Raw genomic sequence first — 14,836 nt, forward strand, 5'->3', positions numbered from 1 at the left:
CCACTGTTTTAGTCAGCTCTAAAGAAGGCGATTTATAAACAGCATGGCTCTTAGGCTTACAAGGGTATAGCAATGGAGGAGAGGAAACGGTATAAAGAAAGGTTAGTGTAGGTTGTATGCATCCTTGAATATTAGAGTCTTTAGAGAGCGCTTGAAGTTTTCAAAACTAGGGGAGAGTCTTGTGGAGCGAGGCAGAGAGTTCCACAAGATGGGAGCCAGTCTGGAGAAGTCCTGTAAGCGGGAGTGTGAGGAGGTAACAAGAGAGGAGGAGAGTAGGAGGTCATGAGCAGAGTGAAGGGGACGGGAGGGAGAGTATCTGGAGACAAGGTCTGAGATATAGGGGGGAGCAGTGCAGTTGAGGGCTTTGTATGTCAGAGTGAGAATTTTGTATTTAATCCTGGAGGCAAGAGGAAGCCAGTGAAGGGATTGGCAGAGAGGTGCAGCAGATGAAAAGCGACGTGTAAGGAAAATGAGCCTGGCAGAGGCATTCATTATGGATTTAAAGGAGCAAGAAGTCAACTGGGGAGACCAGAGAGGACAGAGTTGCAGTAATCGAGGCGGGAAAGGATTAGAGAGTGGATTAAAATCTTAGTTGTGTCTTGTGTAAGGAATTGTCTAATTTTAGAGATGTTTTTATGGTAGAAGTGGCAGGATTTAGCCAATGACTGAATGTGAGGAGCAAAAGAAAGATCAAGTGTGACCCCAAGACATCGGGCATGCGGGGTAGGGGTAATGATGGAGTTGTCAAAAGTTATAGAGGCCCATTTATCAAGCTCCAAATGGAGCTTGAGAGCCCGTGTTTCTGGCGAGTCTTCAGACTCGCCAGAAACAGCAGTTATGAAGCAGCGGTCTAAAGACCATGCTCTGATGAGGCGGACAGGAATCGCCAGAATTCAACCAGATCGAGTTCGATCGGGTTGATTGACACCCCCCTGCTGGCGGCCGATTGGCTGCGAGTCTGCAGGGGGCGGCGTTGCACCAGCAGCTTACAAGAGCTGCTGGTGCAATGCTGAATACGGAAAGCGTATTGCTGTCCGCATTCAGCAAGGTCTTGCAGACCTGATCTGCACTGTCAGATCAGGTCCGCAAGATCTTTACTAAATAGGCCTCATAGAGAGACTGGGGGTGGAGATTTTGGAAGAAGGGGGAAAATAAGGAGCTCAGTTTTGGAGAGATTTAGCTTGAGGTAGTGAGATGACATCCAGAAAGAGATGTGAGAAAGACAGTAAGTGACACGGGTTAGCAAGGAAGGAGATAGGTCTGGTGCAGAGAAGTAGATTTGGGTGTTGTCGGCATACAAATGATATTGGAACCCGTGGGACTTTATTAGGGAACCTAATGATGACGTGTAGATTGAGAAGGGAAGGGGACCGAGGACAGAGCCTTGTGCTACCCCAACAGAAAGTGGTGACGGGGCAAAGGAGGCCCCAGAGAAGGCTACACTAAAGGTATGGTTTGAAAGGTAGGAAGAGAACCACGAGAGGGCTGTGTCACAAATGCCGAAGGATTGGAGGGTTTGGAGCAAAAGAGGGTGGTCAACAGTATCAAAGGCTGCTGACAGATCAAGGAGGATACAACGAGAGAAGTGGCCTTTGGATTTTGCTGTACTAGGCCAGAGAACATCATTACATATTGAAAGACTCCAAGAATCTGTCTGAATTCTGTATCAGGATTTTCTGAGCCTAATTTTGTATTATCCAAACATCTAATTGCAATCATAAATAAAGATTTTGATAGTGAAGGATCCAAATGCACATGTCTCAAGTTTCAAAGCTTAAAGTGTAATTTTAGCTAAATTTGTAATTCTTTGTTATTTAAAAAACAGTCATGTATATTAAAATATTACACACTTTTTCAGAAAGATGATTCCAGCACCTCACCAATACATTTTACCATGCGTGGACAGGCTTACTGCATAGCCCCCATAAGGTATCCAAAATAAAACTAATTCCTCAGCAACATGTTTCCTTCTAATCTAGGCCAAAGTTTAGTGACGTTTCGGGGGGATTCAATCTTAAAGGGACAGTCAACCCAAATATTGTTATTATTTAAAAAGATAGATAATGCCTTTATTACCCATTCCCCAGCTTTGCACAACCAACATTGTTATATTAATATACTTTAAAACCTTTAAACCTCTACATTTCTGTCTGTTTCTAAGTCCCTAAAGACAGCCCCATGATCACATGCTTTTGTATTTGCTTTTCACATCAGGGGAAGCTAGTTCATGTCAGCCATATAGATAACATTGTGTTGATGCCCGTAAATTCTAACACAGCACTAATTATCTTAAATGTAAGTCAATAGATAAAGTCATGTGATCACGGGGTCATCAGAAGATGCTTAGAAACAAGGTAATCACAGAGGTAAAAAGTATATTAATATAACCATGTTTTCTGTGCAAAACTGGGGAAAATAAAAGGATTATCTATCTTTTAAAACAATAGAAAAATTTGAGTTGGCTGTCCCTTTAATCATGCCATATCAATACACACCAATATAAAATAAAAATTGAATACCAGGGAATATACCACATAAAAAATGAATGCTACATTACGGGAATTATATAGGATTTTTAAATTAGATACAATGTTTCCCAAAGGTCTAAATAGGGAGAAAGATATGACTGTCTTTTTGTAATTCAGCTCTTGATACCTAATAAGATAGATACTATATAATGATTCTCATTTTTAATTTAGTGTAATATGAGATTTAGCCACTAGGTGACACTATGAGAATGCATTATCCCTTTTTTTGTGGTCTATTGTCTGGCATTCCATTTTTATTGTTGTGTATTGGATGTGTATATAAGTACTTTGACTGGTGTGTATTGATTAAGGGTGAATTGCCCAAAATGTTGCCAACTTTGGTCTGGATCTGTATGTTCCAAGAAAGATACATGGTGGCATGGAATTTGTTTTATATTAAAATATTAAACACTTTCAAATGCTAAGCCATTTCATACAACAGTTCTAGTGCTGTTTTTAGCTTTTTATCTGTGTGGTACCAACATTTATTTTTTTAACCATCTGTTTGCAGAACCACTATAAAAAAACAATATTTTATAGTCCCACATATAGCATCAGTTCACAGACTTCTTATATCTGCTGCCTGGAAGACTCTTTTTTTCTAATCCTACAATTCTGCAAAAGTTAGAAAATAGTTTTCAACCTTATGACTCACTGATAAACAAGTTAAATAAACTAGAAAAAGAGATCCAACAATATAGAAAGGAATTGACTTAATTATCTTCTGCAACAACTCGGAGAAACTTGAAAGTTCAATTTAAGTTGTATACTGAGGGCAACAAGATTGGTAAACTGTCGGTAATCTGCCTTAAAATGGCCTAATTTTAAGTGGAGCAAATTCGATAGCTCAGGATGCTTTATCCTTTATGTGACCTTAAACTAAAAATAGTGCACAGTCTGGTTTTACAAGTGTATGGTAAAAAGGTTTACTAGAGAATCTTAACGTCCAACATTTTTTTAATGAGTGCAACAAAAATAGCACTAGAAATTTATAAGCTTTTGGAGACCTAAAGAAAAGTATTAAAGCTTGAAAATAAACTTAACAAAATGCATCAAAAATATATGACAATATTTTATTTCACTTATATTTAAACATATTAATTTTGAAATAAATGGTTTAAATATGATTTAAAGGGTTATGGTACATGATCAGGTGCTGGACTGGGAAGGGATGGAGGTGTATATAAATGTGTATTTATATGTGTGTACAAATATATGTGTGTGTGTACATTTATATATGTGCATGTATGTGTGTGTACATATGTATGTTTATGTATATATGTGTGCAGTGTTTGAAATGATTTCAATACAAAACCATTGTATAAAACTAAGTAAAGAATCTTATAAGCAACAATACTTCTCTAATCTCATCTCTACTCTTTCCTCTAACCCAAAACGTCTGTTTTCCACGTTCAATGCGCTTCTACGCTCACTCCCACCTCCTAATACAACTTCTCTCTCAGCTCAAGATTTTGCCAGCCACTTCAATAACAAAATTAACTCCATCAGAAATTAAATCAGCTCTTAACATACTACCAATCACCCACCCCCTCAAAAGCACACAATCATCCAAAACCAAATAGCCATACATTTAGCTCTTTTGCCCCTCTGAGGAAGAAGTTTCTGCCCTTATACTGTCTCGCCACATCACTACCTGTCCCCTCGACCCCATCCCCTCACAGCTACTCCCCTCCCTTCTACCCTCACCCCTATACTAACACACTTTTCAACACATTTTCAACCTCTCCCTCAGGACTGGTATATTCCCCTCATCTCTAAAACATGCACTGGTCACACCTATCCTCAAAAAAACTTTCCTTGATCCAACCTCCCCATCAAACTACCGCCCTATTTCCCTACTCCCTCTTGTCTCAAAGCTCCTTGAAAAGCTAATATATGCACGTCTATCCCATTACCTTACACTAAACTCTCTTCTTGACCCAATGCAATCTATATTCTGTCCCCATCACTCCACAGAGACAGCAATTGTCAAGGTTACCAATGACCTACTTACAGCAAAATCCAAAGGCCACTTCTCACTGCTTATCCTCCTTGATCTGTCTGCAGCCTTTGACACTGTCAACCACCCTCTTTTGCTCCAAACCCTCCAATCCTTCGGCATCTGTGACACAGCTCTCTTGTGGTTCTCTTCCTATCTATCTAACCGTACCTCTAGTGTAGCCTTCTCTGGAGCATCATCTGCCCCGTTACCACTTTCTGTTGGGGTACCTCAAGGCTCTGTCCTCGGTCCCCTTCTCTTCTCAATCTACACGTCATCATTAGGTTCCTTAATAAAGTCCCATGGGTTTCAATACCATTTGTATGCCGATGACACCCAAATCTACCTCTCTGCACTAGACCTACCTCCTTCCATACTAACCCGTGTCACTAACTGTCTTTCTCATATCTCATCTTGGCTGTCCTCTCACTACCTTAAGCTAAATCTCTCCAAAACTGAGCTCCTTATTTCCCCCCTTCTTCCAAACCCCCCCCCCCCCAATTTCTATATCTGTTGATAATTCCACCATTACCCCTACCCCGCATGGCCGATGTCTTGATGTCACACTTGACTCAGACCTTTCTTTCACTCCTCACATTCAGCCCTTGGCTAAAGTTTGCCAACTTAAATTATGTTTACCTGATAATTTTCTTTTCTTCTGAATGGGGAGAGTCCACAGCTGCATTCATTACTTTTGGGAAATACAGAACCTGGCCACCAGGAGGAGGCAAAGACACCCCAGCCAAAGGCTTAAATACCTCCCCCACTTCCCTCATCCCCCAGTTATCCAACCCCTAATCCACTATATACTAACATAATGACTGTGACTAGCTTTGTTTTCTCCAGATTGACTCCTCCAAATAAAGCAAGTAGTGGGTGGAGTTTGGCTATTGAAAAACAATTGCAGCAATCAAAATGTTAATTTACTTTAAAAATATGTTTAGACTGCTATTCTATAGCACGACAACAGAAATGTCTTGTAATTGCATGATAGTGCCCATTTAAAATGTGGTTTTAGCTTAGACTATTACACCAGTACTTAGTTTACTCTCCCCATAATTTTATTTATATCATTTTACCTTTAAGGAACATGAAACTCAAAATATTTCTTTCATGATTTCATGCAGATTTAAACAACTTTTCCATTAACTTATTTTATCACATTTGCTTCATTCACTTGGTATCCTTTGTTGAAGGATCAGTAATGCATTATTGGGAGCTAGCTGAACACATCATGTGAGCCAATGATAAGAGGGGTATATATGCAGCCATCAATTAGCAGCTAGTTCCCAGTAGTGCATTGCTGCTCCGGAGCATACCTATATATACTTTTTTAACAAAGGATACCAACAGAATGAAGCAAATTAGATAATAGATGTAAATTGGAAAGTTGATTAAAATTGCATGATCCATCTGAATAGTGAAAGTTCAGTTTTGACTTTACCTTTAACATCTATGTTATGTGGGATACCCAGAAAAAAAAACTTCAGGGGCTCTCCAAGATTTCACTTATGAGTCAGAACATACAGGCAACCAATGTGATGTGTTCAGAAGCACCCAAGTTCAGGGTCAAGTCATCCAAGATTTTTTCCTTAGGTACAGTACATTTATAACATAACTTTATTTTTAATAAGAAAAAATTGAATAACTAAAAAAAATATATATTTTTGCTAAATAAATACATGTTCACATTCATCAATCCAAACATCTTCATTTCATATACAATGTAAATAAAATGTCCATAATTGTAATCAGTATGATTTCTCTTCACACAACTTGCAGTTACAATTATATTCTCACAAACATATCTAAGAATACATCCAGCGCTTGTTACAAGAGCAATAATATTACATTTGATTTTAATTACCATCTTTCTGCTCACAGTACCAAAGCACTTATATAAACTGTTCATGTCTTACTGTATAATAAGTGTATTTGCATTAAATAAATATGCTAGATTGCTCATATTATAGTTTGGTTTTCTGAAATTTTAAAATGTATTTTCACATGAATGAAAAAAAAAAAGAAAAAAGATTAGCAACAAGGTTAAAGTTTAAAGGGCCATAATACCCGTCAGTAGCCACATCCCATTGTAAAGGATTTCTAAGCAGCAATTCAGTATGTCTGTCCCGGGACAGCCGAAGGGTTGAGCATCGTGCACGCTCATGTTATTTCCCTATTCAGTTTAAAGGAAATTTACTATGAAATTTCATGAGAGTTAAGTCATATCTCATGAGATCACAGTAAAAGAGTTCATGACTTCAGCACTGCTGATGCTGATTGGCTGCTGTTCATTTCTTCATTTTTATTTTTTTTTGGCAGCAGCTGAAGTATAACTTTTTACACAGGACTTACTCTGCTGAGCTGAGGAGATTGTGAGGTAAAATATCTTCCTTTTCTACATAGAGATGCTCAGGTGATATTTTCCTGTCAGCTTTTTACAGTTATACTGCATCAGTTTCAAGTGATTTAGCATATGAGTATTATGTCCCTTTAACTAGGAACTATATATATATATATATGTCCTCTTTTTTATTTCAATAAATACTGACACGTAGTTTAAAAGACCATTAAATACAGTAGAATTGCATAGTTAACAAGTGCATAGTAAAAAGACAATGCAACTGTGAGTTTTAAATGAGCAGTAGATTTGTTTTTCTGACAAATTTTAAAATCTACATCAATTTGCCAGCCCCCTGTATCATGTGACAGCTATCAGCTAATCACAGGCTCACATATGCATGCACAGTGAACTATTGCACATATCCAGTAGTAGCTGGGGTCTTATAAAGTGTGCATATAAAAATATTGTTCACAAATTTATAATGGAAGTAAATTGGAAAATCTCCTTAAAACTGCCTGCTCTATCTGAATTATGAAAGTTTCACTTTGATTTTAGTGTCCCTTTAACCCAACCGCTTCTTAAGGGATTAAATGCCTAATAGTCCTGAGTGACTGACTCTTCAATCTGCATGATAATAATGAATAACTTAACTTTAATAACTAACAATAACTTAACATAGAAATAAACATGCTTAACACAAGAGGTGGATGAACGACCTGTGGGACGTATTTATTAACCAGCAAGGGAACCGCAATTAAGAATATGGAACCTCTGCAAAGAAGTTGACAAGCCCCAAAGCTGCAGCCAAAAGGCGGAGCTCAGCTCAATGCAAGAAGATGACAAAGGGAGTTCTAGGCCCACCCTACATAAGTCAGAGTACCCCCAAGATGCGAGCCTGGGGACGTCACCCTGACCGCATTAAATGTCACTCAACTTCCTTTACAGCCTGCAGCTATGGTCCTGACCACGCGGTTAAAGGGACAGTATACTGTAAAATATTTTTTCCCTTAATGTGTTTACAATTGCTTTTTTCTACCAACTGCAGAGTAAAAATGTATGAACATTAGCTTTTTAAGGTTTATTTCTGTATATTAAAGCTCTGATTTTGTGTTTTGAAGCCACAGCCTAATAAAATAGGTTGAGCTTGTAGTTATAATCAGATCTCATTACTGTATCACATTGTGCACATATACCTGCTTCTTTATCTTATATCTGTCCTTAAAACAATCACCAATACTTTGAGAGAACAATGGAAAATGAACATTTTATTACCTTATCTCTGCTTTATCACACTGGGAGTGTAATTTCTTCTGCTGGCTGTGTTTACAAAGCTTATCTATAGCTGGTACGCGCGGCCACAAACTTTCAGAATAGGTAGGGATACCACATGCTAAATTAACAATTTCAAATGCCAATATAAGGGTAAAGGAGCTACTTGTAAACAATTTAATACACTCCAGCAGGTAAAGTGGATCATTGGGAACAAATTAAAGGGGAGAACTTTTTTGAGTAAACTGTCCCTTTAAGCTGAGGTGCAAAACAGAAGAATTTTAAACCAGTAGGTCCAGGCTCAATGAGTAGCTCAGCATGTTAATACCTGGAGAGCTCAAATTACCATCCTTGGACATAAAGAAGTAGTTTGAGTAATCCTCTTCCTGCCTTGGACACCTACTGAGCCTAAGAAGGAGAAGCTAGATAAATGATTGCCGCCTTATAAACCATAACAATAATAAAGGGACAGAGGGAGGGAAAAATTTTCATGGCGTCCACAGCCACAAAAGAGGAAGTGGATTCCCTGTACAGCACATATATAGGGTAAGTAAAACCTCCTCACATATGCAAACCTGAAGGCTACAATCATTGCCAAAACTGTGCAAACACTGGCAGTCTATACAAGTATATGAGGATAGGATGATAGTCACTGTATAATGCCGTCTAGCTGCAAAGCCGCTATTGCGGGAGCAAAGTATAAAATGTGAAATGTGAGATGTAAAAATCTTCTAACTGGGTGCTGTCCCAATGTGTGGAGAGTGTCGGCTAACCTCTGGTCTCGTGTATCGAAGATGGGTCCAAAGGAGGTTCCCGTCTAGAGTGGCTGTCAATTCAGGTTTTCTGGCTCCTGTGCTCTCTATCCTGCTGCCTACGGATTGTTTGCTCTCACTCTATCGACTCTCCGGCTCATACCTCTGATGTCACATGCCACCTCCTCCACTTGGATACCTGCACCCGTGACTCACTCCTTGGAAATTGGATCCTTCAGTGTTCTGCTGTGCTCACTGTCCCCAAAATTGATCATATATACAGAATCTGCACCTTCCTTCTTTTGTAAATATGGCACTATTTGCACATGAATTTTAACTTGCTGAAATAAAGTTCATGTTTCATAAATACAAATTTGCTTATCGCTGTATAAGTACAAACTCCTCCCAACCCCTACTATAACAATGTAACAAAACAAGCAAACTCAGTACTCACTCCTCGGGGCCTTAACCTTAAGTTATGCTACGGCTATGAATTTGCCCTGCACTACCTTTTAGCCTTTTACACCTTTTAAATTACAAACACTTAAAGGGACAGTAAACACCAAAAATATTACTGTTTAAAAAATTGATAATCCCTTTATTTACCATTCCCCAGTTTTGCATAACCAACAATGTTATATTAATATATTTTTTACCTCTGTAATTACCTTGTATCTAAGCTTCTGCAGACTGCTCCCTTAGCTCAGATCTTTTGACAGACTTGCATTTCAGGCAATTAGTGCTGATTTTTAAATAACTCCACGGGCGTGAGCACAATGTTATCTATATGTTACACATGAACTAACGCCCACTAGCTGTGAAAAACTGTCAAATGTATTCAGATAAGAGGCAACCTTCATGGGCTTAGAAATTAGCATATGATGAGCCTTCCTAGGTTTAGCTCTCAACTAAGAATACCAAGAGAACAAATTTGATGATAAAAGTAAATTGAAAAGTTGTTTAGAATGACATGCCCTATCTGAATAATGAACGTTTAATTTGGACTTTACTGTACCTTTAAGTAATGAAATAGACACTTGGGGATAGATTTATTATGCTGTGGGTCCAGCAGTTTCCGGGTGAGCCTTCAGGCTCGCCAGAAACAAAAGTTAAGAAGATTGCTGCTCCTTAACTCATCCGCCACCTCGAGGTGGCGGACAGCAATCATCCCGATCGTATACGATGATTGACACCCCTGCTAGCAGCGGATTGGCCACTAATGTGCAGGGGGCGGCATTGCACAAGCATTTCACCAGAAATGCTTGTGCAATGATAAATGTATACTGTCAGCATTTAGCGATGGCGCCACAGCGAATCATGTCCATCCGAAATTTCATAAATCGACCCCTTGGACTCATTCAGGACCCATGGCGATTCAGCTGTACAGCTTGCATTCTTTTGGTAAACCAGCACAACAGAAAGTTAATCTAAAAGTTGTAGATTTTGTGTTACAACCTCAAAGGTCTTGGTCAGTATCTAGGCATGTGTTACCTTCTAATAGAAACTTAGAGACACTGAAGTCAAAATTTAACTTTCATTATTCAGATAGAGCATTCAGTTTTAAACATCTTTCCATTTTACTCCCAGGATGAAAATGAGTACAATCTTTTTATATGCCCACTTTATGACACCAGCTACTGAGCATGTGCAAGAGCTCACAGTGTATACTTATATAGCTCCTACTGAGCATGTGCAACAGTTCACAGTATGTATGTATATGCGCTTATAATTGGCTGATGGCTGTCATGTGAAACAGGGGGAGGGGAAAATGGAAATTACTGACATTTTTAAAGGGACAATAAACTCCTGGTTACAACTTCAATAACATGGTTACTACTCACTATATTTATGTTTTTCCTACTTTACCTGCAGTTCACTTTAAAGCCAATCTCTTATTTTAACCCATAACAGAAGCCTTTTGTTAAATCTCTGCATCTTTAGACTGGGCCCTGCCATTTTGTAACACGCGTATTGTTGCATCCTGTAATAGAAGCAGTGTGCTTTCATATATAAATGATGCTACTGCCTTTTGACAGCTATACCTTGCACTTTGGGTTAGGTTACACAACAGAAAACAGAAGCTTTACATGTTTAAAGATTTTTTTATTTTTTTAACACAGTTTAAAAGTTACATAACAAATATAAAAAGGCCTCAGGAATACTAAAGAGCAATGTAACCACTGCAAAAATGTACAGGTCCCGCTCTATATTGTGGACTCTAAACTGAAGAGAACAATAAGACTGGTCAAAAACAATATCACTGATTTGTGAATACCCACCACTTCTCTCAGTGTTTGAGTATACTTAAATTCCAAGATGGCGGCGCCCAGTGTGAAGAAACAGAGCTTCACTAACCAGCATTTGTAAATGATTTAAATAAAAAAATGGCTTTAAAGAGAGCTGCAGCCACAAGAGGAAAAAAAAAATAGCTTGGCGAATAGTAACTACTGTAGTTATATCTAGCAATTAAATGTCCCTTAAAGAAAAAAATCTACTACTCATCTGAAATTCAGACTAATTTCTGTTGCATTGTTTTTCTATTATGCACCTGCTTAAAGAGCTTAATCGCTGAGGCCCTTTTTAGTGCATTGTTTTTTAGGATAGGGTTTTGTATTTTTTTTTAGCAAAAGAGCTTTATAGCTAATGCCTTTTCGAGGCCATCTTTTTTATAATTACAATATTTACTGATTTTATGATAGGCATCTGAATTTTTTTGGTATTTTTGTTTGTATTTTTAAGCATTGTCTTTCCCTCAAGCCTCTGTTTTGCCTAGCTGTGGTTTTGTTTTTAGTTGTAATTGACTTCTTTATGATGTGAGGTCCATAAGTTGCTCATTTTATGTAATTATCTAAGGCATTTTGATAAGTGAGGTTTTTGTGGATACTGTCACGCACCTCTCTATAACAAAAAGTATAATAAAAAATAGTGAACAAAACTAGGAAGAGAACATAACAACTAGAAAGACTAATTGTATGAGGAATACAATAGAATTCACAGCAGAGATTGCCACCCCCTCTGAGGAAGCGTTCTGTGAAACGCGCGTCAGGGGTCCAGCAGGAGCAGCTTTGTCTCTCCTGTCTGCCGTTTTTAACTGCTTACCCTTGTGCAAAAATTATATAAAAAATTATTTTGCTAATAGCGGGTCAATCATGGTGCTTACTTTAGACTAATAGTTAAAAGTTAAATTAGCCCTCGGATTGTAAGGGCTTAGCTTATGTTATATACAATTCTAAGTATGCCCATGTTGATCTATATATCTATGCACAACAAAAATGCATGATTGGGTTTAAGTGTTTTTAATTTTCTAACCGCTACCACTGTGTGAATGTTGGTTCCTAGTCGCTTTAATAAAGCTTTAATAAAGATTATAAGGTATGAATGTTATGGAACTTTTTTAAAAAACAATACAATATAAAATCTATCTGAATCCATTATTTGGAGTTTATATGATATACAATCTGTGGCAATCTCTGCTGTGAATTCTATTGTATTCCTCATACAATTAGTCTTTCTAGTTGTTTAGTTCTGTTCTCTGAGATCCCACAACAGATACTGATCCCAGTTGACTATATTCATTATAATTTATATATATACCAAATATATGTATTTATATACAAATAAAGGGACTATATCTGTCATTACTTAACTCCATCCCCCCACCACCTCTACTCTATAGGAAGAGAACATGTTTGTAGAAATGTGACTTGTGCATGAATCAAATGATCAGACAGAAAAAAAGCAGTGTGAAAAACTTAGATGTGTTATGCTAAAATGTGTTTACAAAAGGCAAAGGGGTTAAAAAATGTTAACAAATATGGGTGAAAAAATTAAATCAAAACTGATTTCTAATGGATTGGAATAGGGTTGAAATATGGCTTATCAGTGGTACCAATAATAAGTATCTGATAAGTTAATAAAGTCCTGTAAAAGTTATTTGTTAAGGATATTTTAATAGAAGTTGTCTTGGGGCCTCTATTCCCCCCCACCCCCGGAAACCTTTAAGATAGGCTGACCATATTGCCGCTTTAAAAAGGGACACATATGAAAAATACATATGTCAGGATTCTTATACAAATCCCTGAAAACAGCCCTGACATATGTATTTTTCATGTGTCCCTTTTTAAAGCGGCAATATGGCAAGCCTGCTTTAAGAGGGACATAATACTCCATTTTCTATTGATGCACAGAGAAACAAACATAAAACCAGTGCTCCCAACCAGTCCACATACAGCAGGATTGTCATAGTTTCTGCAGCTGTCCTTTCCACAATTCCGCAGGTATAAAATTCACTATTTCTGCAAGTGAAAAAAAGGAACAACTAACTATGTCCATGAACCGCCCCAAACCCACCCTCTGTATACCAACTTCTGCCTACACCATGACAACAGTAGCTCTACACCAGTGTTTCTCAACTACAGTCCTCACATACCCCTAACAGTCTAGGTTTGCATGATATCTTAACCAGAGCACCGGTGAAGCAATCAGATGATGAATTGAAGCAGGTTAGTAACCATGGTTACTGATCAGCTGATTATTTCACCTGTGCTCAAGTTAAGATACCATGAGAATCTGGCCTGTTAGGGGTACTTTAGGAGTGAAGTTAAGAAATACTGCTCTACACCATTCACATCAGTATTAACCCCTTGGTAACTATCAAAACTCAGGGTAGCATTATCTACTTCGCAACCTGTAACACATAAGGAAATATTAATGATTGGCAAAAAAAAAAAGTTGTATTTAACACTTAGTAGCTGGTAACACTCAGAGCAGTAACAATCCATGGATGGCTAGTGACACACACAACAGTGTTACCCTTTGGCATCTGGTAAAACAACAAAGATTAACTGACTCAGATCAGACACACGCAGACACATGCGCCATTTACCTGATTTTGCTGTAAGGGGACCACTTGCACCCAAGATGAAAGAGAAAGGTAGGAAAGAACAGTTGTTTGCAGCGGTAAGCAGGGGTCAGACTTCTCTGTTACTCAGAGATTAACCTCAATAACAGCACCAGTGTCATAAGTAAATGTGGCTGGAGCAACCTGTAAAAGGCACTAGGTCCCATTTTTTAGTTGCCATGGTATTATGACACCCAGTTGCTAGGACATGTTTGTGCTGTAGATGTAAGTTTTTTAAGGCTAACAACAGTAATGTTACAAACAATAACATCAAGTATATAAGAGTAAATGTCAGACATGTCTTTAAAGGGACAGTAAAGTGAAAAAATTACACTTTCATGATTCGGATAGCGCATGTCATTTTTAACAACTTATCAGTTTACTTCAATTATCAAATTTGTTTTGTTCTCTTGGAATACTTTGTTGAAGAGTTAACCTAGCTGGGCTTATAGGATTTCAGGAGTGCACACGTCATTAACAGGCTATAGAAGTAGTGTTTGCAACATTGTTTTTAAAAATGTTATAAAATGTTACAAATATTGCAGCCATAGACTGCTACAGACACGTGCACACTCTTGGAGTCCTGTGAGCCCACCTAGGTTTACTCTTCAAAAAAGTTTGATAATAGAAGTTAATTGGAAAGTTGTTTAAAATGACATGCTCTATCCGTATCATGAAATCGTAATTTTGACTTTACTGTCCCTTTAAGCAGTTTAAAATACAAATCAGTTACTTTAATTCAGAACTAGATCCTAGTGTTACATCTGTGGATAGCAATAGATTTGACAACCCTGCACATAGCGGGTGGCGAGACATTACATTAAAGCCACATCAATGTCAAGTGACTCTAGTACAGGTGGCCCTCATTTTACAACGGTTCAATTTACACCGTTTCAGAATAACAACCTTTTTTTTCAGTCAGTGCTATTGAAAAGCATTGAGAAGCAGTGCATTTATTAAAATAACCAGTAGGTGGAGCTGTCCGCTTGTGTTGCAGCAAAGCCAAGCAAGCTGAAATTAATCAGTTTAACCAGACCTGAGCTA

This window comes from Bombina bombina, chromosome 8 (assembly GCF_027579735.1).
Source record: "Bombina bombina isolate aBomBom1 chromosome 8, aBomBom1.pri, whole genome shotgun sequence".
Classification (NCBI taxonomy): domain Eukaryota; kingdom Metazoa; phylum Chordata; class Amphibia; order Anura; family Bombinatoridae; genus Bombina; species Bombina bombina.